The sequence below is a fragment of the Callospermophilus lateralis genome, chromosome 8 (assembly GCF_048772815.1).
Source record: "Callospermophilus lateralis isolate mCalLat2 chromosome 8, mCalLat2.hap1, whole genome shotgun sequence".
In the NCBI taxonomy this organism is placed as follows: Eukaryota; Metazoa; Chordata; class Mammalia; order Rodentia; family Sciuridae; genus Callospermophilus; species Callospermophilus lateralis.
In genome coordinates this window covers 138,792,980-138,803,147 of record NC_135312.1, presented here as the reverse complement: position 1 = coordinate 138,803,147, position 10,168 = coordinate 138,792,980, and the positions used below count along the sequence as shown (strand labels likewise).

General features: G+C 51.0%; 1 long non-coding RNA gene across 1 annotated transcript; it reads left to right on the top strand.

Annotated features, from left to right (window-relative positions):
• The first annotated feature begins 2,401 nt into the window (after positions 1 to 2,401).
• LOC143642041 (uncharacterized) lies at positions 2,402 to 8,408 on the top strand. The gene is made up of 3 exons (XR_013155573.1): positions 2,402 to 2,584; positions 7,199 to 7,302; positions 8,248 to 8,408. It is a non-coding gene; the product is annotated as an uncharacterized LOC143642041 (long non-coding RNA).
• Positions 8,409 to 10,168: the final 1,760 nt, after the last annotated feature.

Sequence of the window (10,168 nt, the reverse complement as noted above, 5' to 3'; positions counted from 1 at the left end):
ATAAAAATCAAGCTTGATTATTGATAAGATTAAGTTTTTGATTAACTTGTTAATTTTAAGTCCCGGGCTTCAAAATTTGTTAGGCACATGCTGTACCACTGAGCTACATCTTCAGCTCTAGGATAAATTTTAAAGAGTAAAATGTAAGTTTGAATACCATAAAAAATATATTACCAAAACATTTTTAAATGTTGAGTTACAAGAATAAGTATCATTGTAAATATGTTGAAGTTATTAATGTTTATTTAATATATCATAAATTAAATATGTATTAGGCATAGTGTTTAAGAATTTTCAAAAACACTCCCAAAGGAGATGCTTCTATCTATGTGACTGTCAACGGTCTGGAAATTAAAACCCAAATTTGGCTTGTGACAGCTTTGCTTGAAGGTACAAGTTGGAGTGACGAGGAGTGACCGAGGTTTCTCAGTAGCAGATACAGAATGATGAGGGCATTATACAGAGAAGCGGCAGCACCATAGTGCTGCCCTTTAGGTCTTTAAAGTCCCAAAAGGCCCACATATGGAGGTCCTGGTCCCCAGCCTGGTGCTCCCAGGAGGGGTGGAACTTTCAGGGATGGGGCCTGGTAGGAGAAAGTGAGGTCACTGGGACTGTGTCCTTCAGGGGATGGGGCCTGGTGAGAAAAGGTGAGGTCACTGGGAGGCATGCCCTTCAGGAGGTGGGGCCCTATGGGAGGAAGTGAGGTCACTGGGGCTGTGTCCTTCAGGGGGTGGGGCCCTATGGGAGGAAGTGAGGTCACTGGGGCTGTGTCCTTCAGGGGGTGGGGCCTGGTGAGAAAAGGTGAGGTCACTGGGAGGCATGCCCTTCAGGAGGTGGGGCCCTATGGGAGGAAGTGAGGTCACTGGGGCTGTGTCCTTCAGGGGGTGGGGCCCTATGGGAGGAAGTGAGGTCACTGGGACTGTGTCCTTCAGGGGATGGGGCCTGGTGAGAAAAGGTGAGGTCACTGGGAGGCATGCCCTTCAGGAGGTGGGGCCCTATGGGAGGAAGTGAGGTCACTGGGGCTGTGTCCTTCAGGGGGTGGGGCCCTATGGGAGGAAGTGAGGTCACTGGGGCTGTGTCCTTCAGGGGATGGGGCCCTATGGGAGGAAGTGAGGTCACTGGGGCTGTGTCCTTCAGGGGGTGGGGCCCTATGGGAGGAAGTGAGGTCACTGGGGCTGTGTCCTTCAGGGGGTGGGGCCTGGTGAGAAAAGGTGAGGTCACTGGGAGGCATGCCCTTCAGGAGGTGGGGCCCTATGGGAGGAAGTGAGGTCACTGGGGCTGTGTCCTTCAGGGGGTGGGGCCCTATGGGAGGAAGTGAGGTCACTGGGACTGTGTCCTTCAGGGGATGGGGCCTGGTGAGAAAAGGTGAGGTCACTGGGAGGCATGCCCTTCAGGAGGTGGGGCCCTATGGGAGGAAGTGAGGTCACTGGGGCTGTGTCCTTCAGGGGGTGGGGCCCTATGGGAGGAAGTGAGGTCACTGGGGCTGTGTCCTTCAGGGGGTGGGGCCTGGTGAGAAAAGGTGAGGTCACTGGGAGGCATGCCCTTCAGGAGGTGGGGCCCTATGGGAGGAAGTGAGGTCACTGGGGCTGTGTCCTTCAGGGGGTGGGGCCCTATGGGAGGAAGTGAGGTCACTGGGACTGTGTCCTTCAGGGGATGGGGCCTGGTGAGAAAAGGTGAGGTCACTGGGAGGCATGCCCTTCAGGACGTGGGGCCCTATGGGAGGAAGTGAGGTCACTGGGGCTGTGTCCTTCAGGGGGTGGGGCCCTATGGGAGGAAGTGAGGTCACTGGGACTGTGTCCTTCAGGGGATGGGGCCTGGTGAGAAAAGGTGAGGTCACTGGGAGGCATGCCCTTCAGGAGGTGGGGCCCTATGGGAGGAAGTGAGGTCACTGGGGCTGTGTCCTTCAGGGGGTGGGGCCCTATGGGAGGAAGTGAGGTCACTGGGGCTGTGTCCTTCAGGGGGTGGGGCCCTATGGGAGGAAGTGAGGTCACTGGGGCTGTGTCCTTCAGGGGGTGGGGCCCTATGGGAGGAAGTGAGGTCACTGGGGCTGTGTCCTTCAGGGGGTGGGGCCCTATGGGAGGAAGTGAGGTCACTGGGGCTGTGTCCTTCAGGGGGTGGGGCCCTATGGGAGGAAGTGAGGTCACTGGGGCTGTGTCCTTCAGGGGGTGGGGCCTGGTGGGAGAAAGTGAGGTCACTGGGGCTGTGTCCTTCAGGGGGTGGGGCCCTATGGGAGGAAGTGAGGTCACTGGGGCTGTGTCCTTCAGGGGGTGGGGCCCTATGGGAGGAAGTGAGGTCACTGGGGCTGTGTCCTTCAGGGGGTGGGGTCCTATGGGAGGAAGTGGAGGCATGCCCTGAATGGGGTGGAGCCTGATGGGAGGAAGCCAGGTCTGTAGGACTTGTCTTTAAGGGACCCTGGGACCCAGATCCTCTTCTCTTTCTCATTTGCTTCCCGTCCCCATGAGGTGAGCAGCTTTGTGCTATCTCCTGCTCCATGATGTCCTGCCTTGTTTCAGGCCCTAAAGCAACACATCCATATGCCATGGACGGAACCTCCGAAGACAGGAGCCACAGTGAACCTTTCCTTGTAAGTGGCTTACCTGAGCTATTCTGCTGACCAACACGCTAGAGCAAGGTCATTTCTTGAACTCCGGTTCCGTGTCAGGCATCCTTTGCAGAGGTATAGGCATGTACTGATTTATTTATTGTAAAGAATTTGGTGATCAGATACCATCCTCCACTTCACTGTTATGGAGGCTGACGTCATCCCACTAATAGGTGATGTCACAGGCATCATCTTTACAAAGCCATGGGTGATCCAGGCACTTCCTTTCTTTGACCTTCTCCCTGCCTCTTTCCTCAGTCCCGTCCAAGTAAGAAAACTGCAGACTTCCATTGCTGTGGGGATCAGCTAAAGTATACTTTACAACTAAATTGTCAGTGATTTGCTACACTGTACCTTGTTACACAGCTTTCTTAGGAAGTTTAAGAAAGCGGAAGTAGGGCCGGGGTTGTGGCTCAATGGTAGAGGCTCGCCTAGCATGTGCGAGGTCCTGGGTTCAATCCTCAGCACCACATAAAAATAAAATAAAGATATTGTCTCCAACTACAACTAAATAAACAAAATATTTTAAAAAAAAAGAAAGCAGAAGTATACAGAAGTATATATATTTTACATCTGCAATTGATTATTTATGTCTGACAAAACATGAAACTTGGTAATGTACTATTCATCTCAATTTTATATGTTTATTTTAAATTCTCATATAATAGCAAATAATGCATAAAACAAGCTTAAAGTGTTAATTTTATAACATATATACATATGTAGATAAGAGATTGAAAATATGCTATGCATTCAATATTTAAATAATATTTGAAGATTTGTCTCTGTTAACCCTGTTGACATTCATCTCAAATTCAACAATTTCGGTCAAAGTTGGAAACAGTATGTACTATTAACTCAGCTAAGTGTAGTCTAATTGAACACTAGCTTTAATGTGGTCATTAACTATGAAAATTAATATAAGTAAGAACCATATGTTCTTACATGTAAGTCATAGACCATTTCTTTAAAGAAGTACTGAATATGTCAGATATTTAGAAAGTCACCATTTTCCATTTATTTCATTTACACACACACACACACACACACACACACACAAAATCAAGACTATGCCTATAATACATAAGCCCTGGGAAAATCTTTTGAATTCTTAATTTGCAATATTCATTTTTTGGGTCGGGTATGGGGATTGAACCCAGGGGTGCTTAACCACTGAGCCACTCCTCCAATACTTTTTATTTTGGCAGGGTCTCACTGAGTTGCTTAGGGCCTCACCAAGTTGCTGAGGCTGGCTTTGATATTGTGACCCTCTTGCCTCAGCCTCCATAGCCACTGAGCTCACAGGTGTGTGCCACCACAGCCAGCAATTGCAATGTTCTTGAAATTTCAACGTAAGCTTATATATTTCTAGAAGAAGACTGTTTGCTTCTGCTGCCTGGTGTCACATGGAGAAAGCACTGCCACACCCAGTGTTGTGAGGCTTCCCCCTTCTGTTCCTGCAGGCCTCACCGTCCCGGGGTTCCATTCAGGTCTCAGTCACTGTGAGTCCACTCTGTACACAGGAAGCCACCCTCAGACCCCAGGCATGCCGGAGCTGTGCAGATTCTCGTTCCCACGAGGGTCTCGGCAACTTCAGGGTGCAGGGCTTCCCTTCCCTGTTCAGTTGAGGACTTTCCTTTCCACCTGGAGCACTGTGACTTCTCTTGGGCACACTGAATTGACAACAGCACACTCTGTGCTCTGGGCCATTGTAGGGAAAATAAGGGTTACTGGAACCTACACAGAACCTGTTGGTTCTGTGCTGCCCAACAATCTGAGAGCCAGGATGGCTCTAAGTGACTGACCGTGGCTATGCTGGAGAAAGGGATGTCATGTCCTGGGCAGGACAGTGCAGAGCACCACAACATTACTCAGAAGGCAAGCAATTTTAAACCAATGAGTTGCTTATTCCTTGGGTTTTCCACTTGGTATTACAAAGTCCAGTGACTATGAGTCCCTGAAACCATGGGAGGTGAAGCCGCATGTAGGGGTCAACCGTAGGGTGTGAGGTGAGGCTCCAACTCTATGGGGGTCAACTGTAGGGTGTGAGGTAAGGTTCCAACTCTATGGGGGTCAACCGTAGAGGGTGAGGTAAGGTTCCAACTCTATGGGGGTCAACTGTAGGGTGTGAGGTGAGGCTCCAACTCTATGGGGGTCAACTGTAGGGTGTGAGGTGAGGCTCCAATCATAGGGGGTCAACCGTAGGGTGTGAGGTGAGGCTCCAACTCTATGGGGGTCAACCGTAGGGTGTGAGGTGAGGCTCCAACTCTATGGGGGTCAACTGTAGGGTGTGAGGTGAGGCTCCAACTCTATGGGGGTCAACTGTAGGGTGTGAGGTGAGGCTCCAACTCTATGGGGGTCAACTGTAGGGTGTGAGGTGAGGCTCCAACTCTATGGGGGTCAACTGTAGGGTGTGAGATGAGGCTCCAACTCTATGGGGGTCAACCGTAGGGTGTGAGGTGAGGCTCCAACTCTATGGGGGTCAACCGTAGGGTGTGAGGTGAGGCTCCAACTCTATGGGGGTCAACCGTAGGGTGTGAGGTGAGGCTCCAACTCTATGGGGGTCAACTGTAGGGTGTGAGGTGAGGCTCCAACTCTGTGGGGGTCAACTGTAGGGTGTGAGGTGAGGCTCCAACTCTATGGGGGTCAACTGTAGGGTGTGAGGTGAGGCTCCAACTCTATGGGGGTCAACTGTAGGGTGTGAGGTGAGGCTCCAACCATAGGGGGTCAACCGTAGGGTGTGAGGTGAGGTTCCAACTCTATGGGGGTCAACTGTAGGGTGTGAGGTGAGGCTCCAACTCTATGGGGGTCAACCGTAGGGTGTGAGGTGAGGCTCCAACTCTATGGGGGTCAACCGTAGGGTGTGAGGTGAGGCTCCAACTCTATGGGGGTCAACCGTAGGGTGTGAGGTGAGGTTCCAACTCTATGGGGGTCAACCGTAGGGTGTGAGGTGAGGCTCCAACTCTATGGGGGTCAACCGTAGGGTGTGAGGTGAGGCTCCAACTCTATGGGGGTCAACCGTAGGGTGTGAGGTGAGGCTCCAACTCTATGGGGGTCAACCGTAGGGTGTGAGGTGAGGCTCCAACTCTATGGGGGTCAACCGTAGGGTGTGAGGTGAGGCTCCAACTCTATGGGGGTCAACCGTAGGGTGTGAGGTGAGGCTCCAACTCTATGGGGGTCAACCGTAGGGTGTGAGGTGAGGCTCCAACTCTATGGGGGTCAACCGTAGGGTGTGAGGTGAGGCTCCAACTCTATGGGGGTCAACCGTAGGGTGTGAGGTGAGGCTCCAACTCTATGGGGGTCAACCGTAGGGTGTGAGGTGAGGCTCCAACTCTATGGGGGTCAACCGTAGGGTGTGAGGTGAGGCTCCAACTCTATGGGGGTCAACCGTAGGGTGTGAGGTGAGGCTCCAACTCTATGGGGGTCAACTGTAGGGTGTGAGGTGAGGCTCCAACTCTATGGGGGTCAACCGTAGGGTGTGAGGTGAGGTTCCAACTCTATGGGGGTCAACCGTAGGGTGTGAGGTGAGGCTCCAACTCTATGGGGGTCAACCGTAGGGTGTGAGGTGAGGCTCCAACTCTATGGGGGTCAACCGTAGGGTGTGAGGTGAGGCTCCAACTCTATGGGGGTCAACCGTAGGGTGTGAGGTGAGGCTCCAACTCTATGGGGGTCAACCGTAGGGTGTGAGGTGAGGCTCCAACTCTATGGGGGTCAACCGTAGGGTGTGAGGTGAGGCTCCAACTCTATGGGGGTCAACCGTAGGGTGTGAGGTGAGGCTCCAACTCTATGGGGGTCAACCGTAGGGTGTGAGGTGAGGCTCCAACTCTATGGGGGTCAACCGTAGGGTGTGAGGTGAGGCTCCAACTCTATGGGGGTCAACTGTAGGGTGTGAGGTGAGGTTCCAACTCTATGGGGGTCAACTGTAGGGTGTGAGGTGAGGCTCCAACTCTATGGGGGTCAACTGTAGGGTGTGAGGTGAGGCTCCAACTCTATGGGGGTCAACTGTAGGGTGTGAGGTGAGGCTCCAACTCTATGGGGGTCAACTGTAGGGTGTGAGGTGAGGCTCCAACTCTATGGGGGTCAACTGTAGGGTGTGAGGTGAGGCTCCAACTCTATGGGGGTCAACTGTAGGGTGTGAGGTGAGGCTCCAACTCTATGGGGGTCAACTGTAGGGTGTGAGGTGAGGCTCCAACTCTATGGGGGTCAACTGTAGGGTGTGAGGTGAGGCTCCAACTCTATGGGGGTCAACTGTAGGGTGTGAGGTGAGGTTCCAACTTTATGGGGGTCAACTGTAGGGTGTGAGGTGAGGCTCCAACTCTATGGGGGTCAACTGTAGGGTGTGAGGTGAGGCTCCAACCATAGGGGGTCAACCGTAGAGGGTGAGGTAAGGATGTGAATCTGTGGTGTCAACTGTAGGGTGTAAGGTGAGGCTCCAACCATAGGGGGTCAACCGTAGAGGGTGAGGTAAGGATGTGAATCTGTGGTGTCAACTGTAGCGAGGTAAGGATGTAGGTGCATGGGGGTCATGGTAGGGGGTGAGGTAGGGCTGACAGGGACACTGAGGCTCACTTGGCATGGCTCTATGGTGTCTTCTAGGAAGCTGTGCACCGTATCTGTCAGGTGAAGAGGATCCATGGTGGCACTTACGTGGAGACCCGTCTGGCAGAAAGTGTGGTCTAGGGAGGACTTTTCATTCTTCAGTAAGACTATATTTAAACCCAAAGTAAAGACTGGTTAAGTTCCATACTTTTCTGAATTCTTAATTACTACATGTAATATTGCACCAAGAAGACTCATTAGTTTTCCAGTTACATAAAAGTGCTCCATCAGTTAACTGCCAGCTCTCCACCTCACTCTCTTCACATTCCCACATAGCACAGGAAGCATATGGTTTCCTTCCATTTCACAAAGTTGGATTTCAGCCATCTAGATGCTCATATTCACTCCAGAAAAGAGAAGAAAATAGGGTTTGAGTCAATGTCCTTCCTCTTCCATAGGTGGCTTTACCAAATATTAAGGAACACACAGGGGAGTCTCACCCCAACCCTAATCCCAGTCTCGCCATCCCGCTCACAGCAGCGACACTTTTCCCACCACACCAAGCCCAGGAGATCCCGTGAGAGGCCTTGCCAGCAGCACCCATGGCTCCGTCTGTCGGCCAAGCCGACCCACAGCTTGTTTGCACGCCAGGCCCCTGAGACCAGGTCAGAGCAGACGGAGCTCGAGGGCAAGGTGTGAAGTGACACATTTCCCTTAGAGCACAGACTGCCCTCCAAACCAGGCTGCAAGAGCCTGAGAAGGGAGGGAGGGTCACCATCAGAGCAAAGCGCACCCAACTCGGCACCGCCACACAAGACACAAAATGAGGACCCATGAGTTGTTTCCTAAAAACACACCTGAATTTTTCATATTGTCACAGGAGACGAAGATAAAAAAAGTACATCACCCAAATATATAGTAAAAGACACCAGGCAGATTAACTTTAAGAAAAAACTCATTACATGGTCTCATTAGAATATCAAATACGTAAGTGAAAGAAGGACGTAATTCAAGAATTCATTGTGCACTGGGATTATTTTAATTTTTACATTATTTTGAGAGACAAATGGTTGTTCTTCTGAACTTTCTATGCCAATTGATTCCAGGAAGTCTGCAGATTTTCTTATCAAGGTCAGCAACATCCATGTGAACTCGTGCATTGACTGGTGCCATCAGGCTTCAGGAGTCCTGCATTCTTTCCTGGGAAGCACTTGAATTATTGACATATTTACAATGTTGGAGTCATTTCTTGCTGCCATGCTATATGCTTGGGTACACAAATAAAAATGTATTTGCCTGAATGTTTGCATAATTAAGAAGCAAAATATGCTACTGAATATTTAGGTAGTTAAATTGTTTTACTCTAGGTAAGTAAATACTATCTGTTTTGCAAGTCAACATGAGCATTCACTTCAGCATGTGCCATGCACTGCTTTGAAGGAGGACGAGGAATGTGGCACTCATCAGCAGTGCCCTTTAGTGCAAGACGGTACGTCTGTTCCGTACTACTCCATGGCCTAGGGAATCTAGAGAACCTACACGTGGATCAGGCTGCAGGCTCCAGAGTTGCTATAGCACAGGACCTTTTATTCTGTCGTGGAGCAAATGAACCACCTGGGAGACGCCTGTCTCAAGCCCCAGCTAGCCGGAGCTGCGCGTCGGCCCCAAACAACCCCTGCCTCAGCTGCTCTGAGAGGTCAAGGTTACGTGCACTCGTCTGTTCCAACCCCACCACTTAGAGATGAACAGCATTTCAGGGTTTTTACTTTATTTTTGTTTGTTTTTTGCATAAGGGAAACTTCATGAGACTGAGAACACTGAAATGTTGACGTGCCTTTTTCAGAAAAGTGGCACCTAAGACAGTGGCTGCAGCTTCTATCTAAGACAGTGGCCACAGCTTCCACCACCATGACCTGCTCCCCTGAGCGTCGGGTGATTTTGCTGAGATGCTGCTATACACTGGGTTTCTGATTCTCAGTGATGCTGCTTTTCATGCGTTGTTCTGGGTAAGTCCAGGAACAAGGCAAAGGTACCTTGGACCAGCTTGGCTCAACATTAGGGACCTCTGCAGACCCAGAAATGCCAAGGTGTGGGAACTTGGGAGCAGGAGCTGGGGCAATGGCAAGCACACCTCCTTCTTTTAAGGCAGCTTTGGGAATGTCCACCTGGCACTTCCTACGGAACTGTGAGAGTTACGGTGCTCTGGTAAATGCCAACACCAGATTTGCTGATAATTTGTGTCTTTCATGATGAATTTACGGTAAAATGGAAACGCCTCTGGGGCTCTGCTGAATTTGAAATGCTCCCATTATACCCATGGAAGTACGTTCCCCCACTGCCCATCCCACATGCTCCCCAGCCAGGGTGGTTTCCCCAAGGAACACTCAGGCTGGTGAAAAGTTTGGTGGTCTTTCCAGTACCTACGCCTCCCATGTAGCTCTGAGAGAGCACAGCCCATGGCTGCCAACACACAGCACAGCCAGGGCTGGAGGCCCTCTGGGGTCCATGTTCACGCCCAGCCAAGGAGTCGGCTGCATAGGAAAGAAGAGAGTTGAGCAAAGTATGCACGGCCCAGAGGAGCATGCACCAGGGCTGCCCTCCAGACGCACACACACAGCTGTGAGGTACACATTTCTTAAAAGTGTTTTAAGCATCCTCACAACCCCAGGAGCGAATCATCCGTGACCACTGGGCACCATTAATCACAGCCAGCAACGACCAACAGGAGAAAGAAAGGAAAATTTACGCCTGCGACTGTAAAATAAGAAATCCAAGGTGTACAAACATCCCAAATGGCACAGACAGCAAAGGGTAGGGCTCCGCCACATAGGTGAAGACCTCAGAACCACGTGACCACCATGTCACTGGCACCTGAGAATCTGGCTTTCTCCCAAGGCTCTTCTGAGCCAAAGCTTCTCAGAGCAGGAAAGGAGAGGAGAACCTTCAAAACGGGTGCCTGCAGTCTGCAGGTTTGTTCCCAACTACTTATGTTTTAAACTCACCAATGAAGTCTAAAAAGCTCTCTTT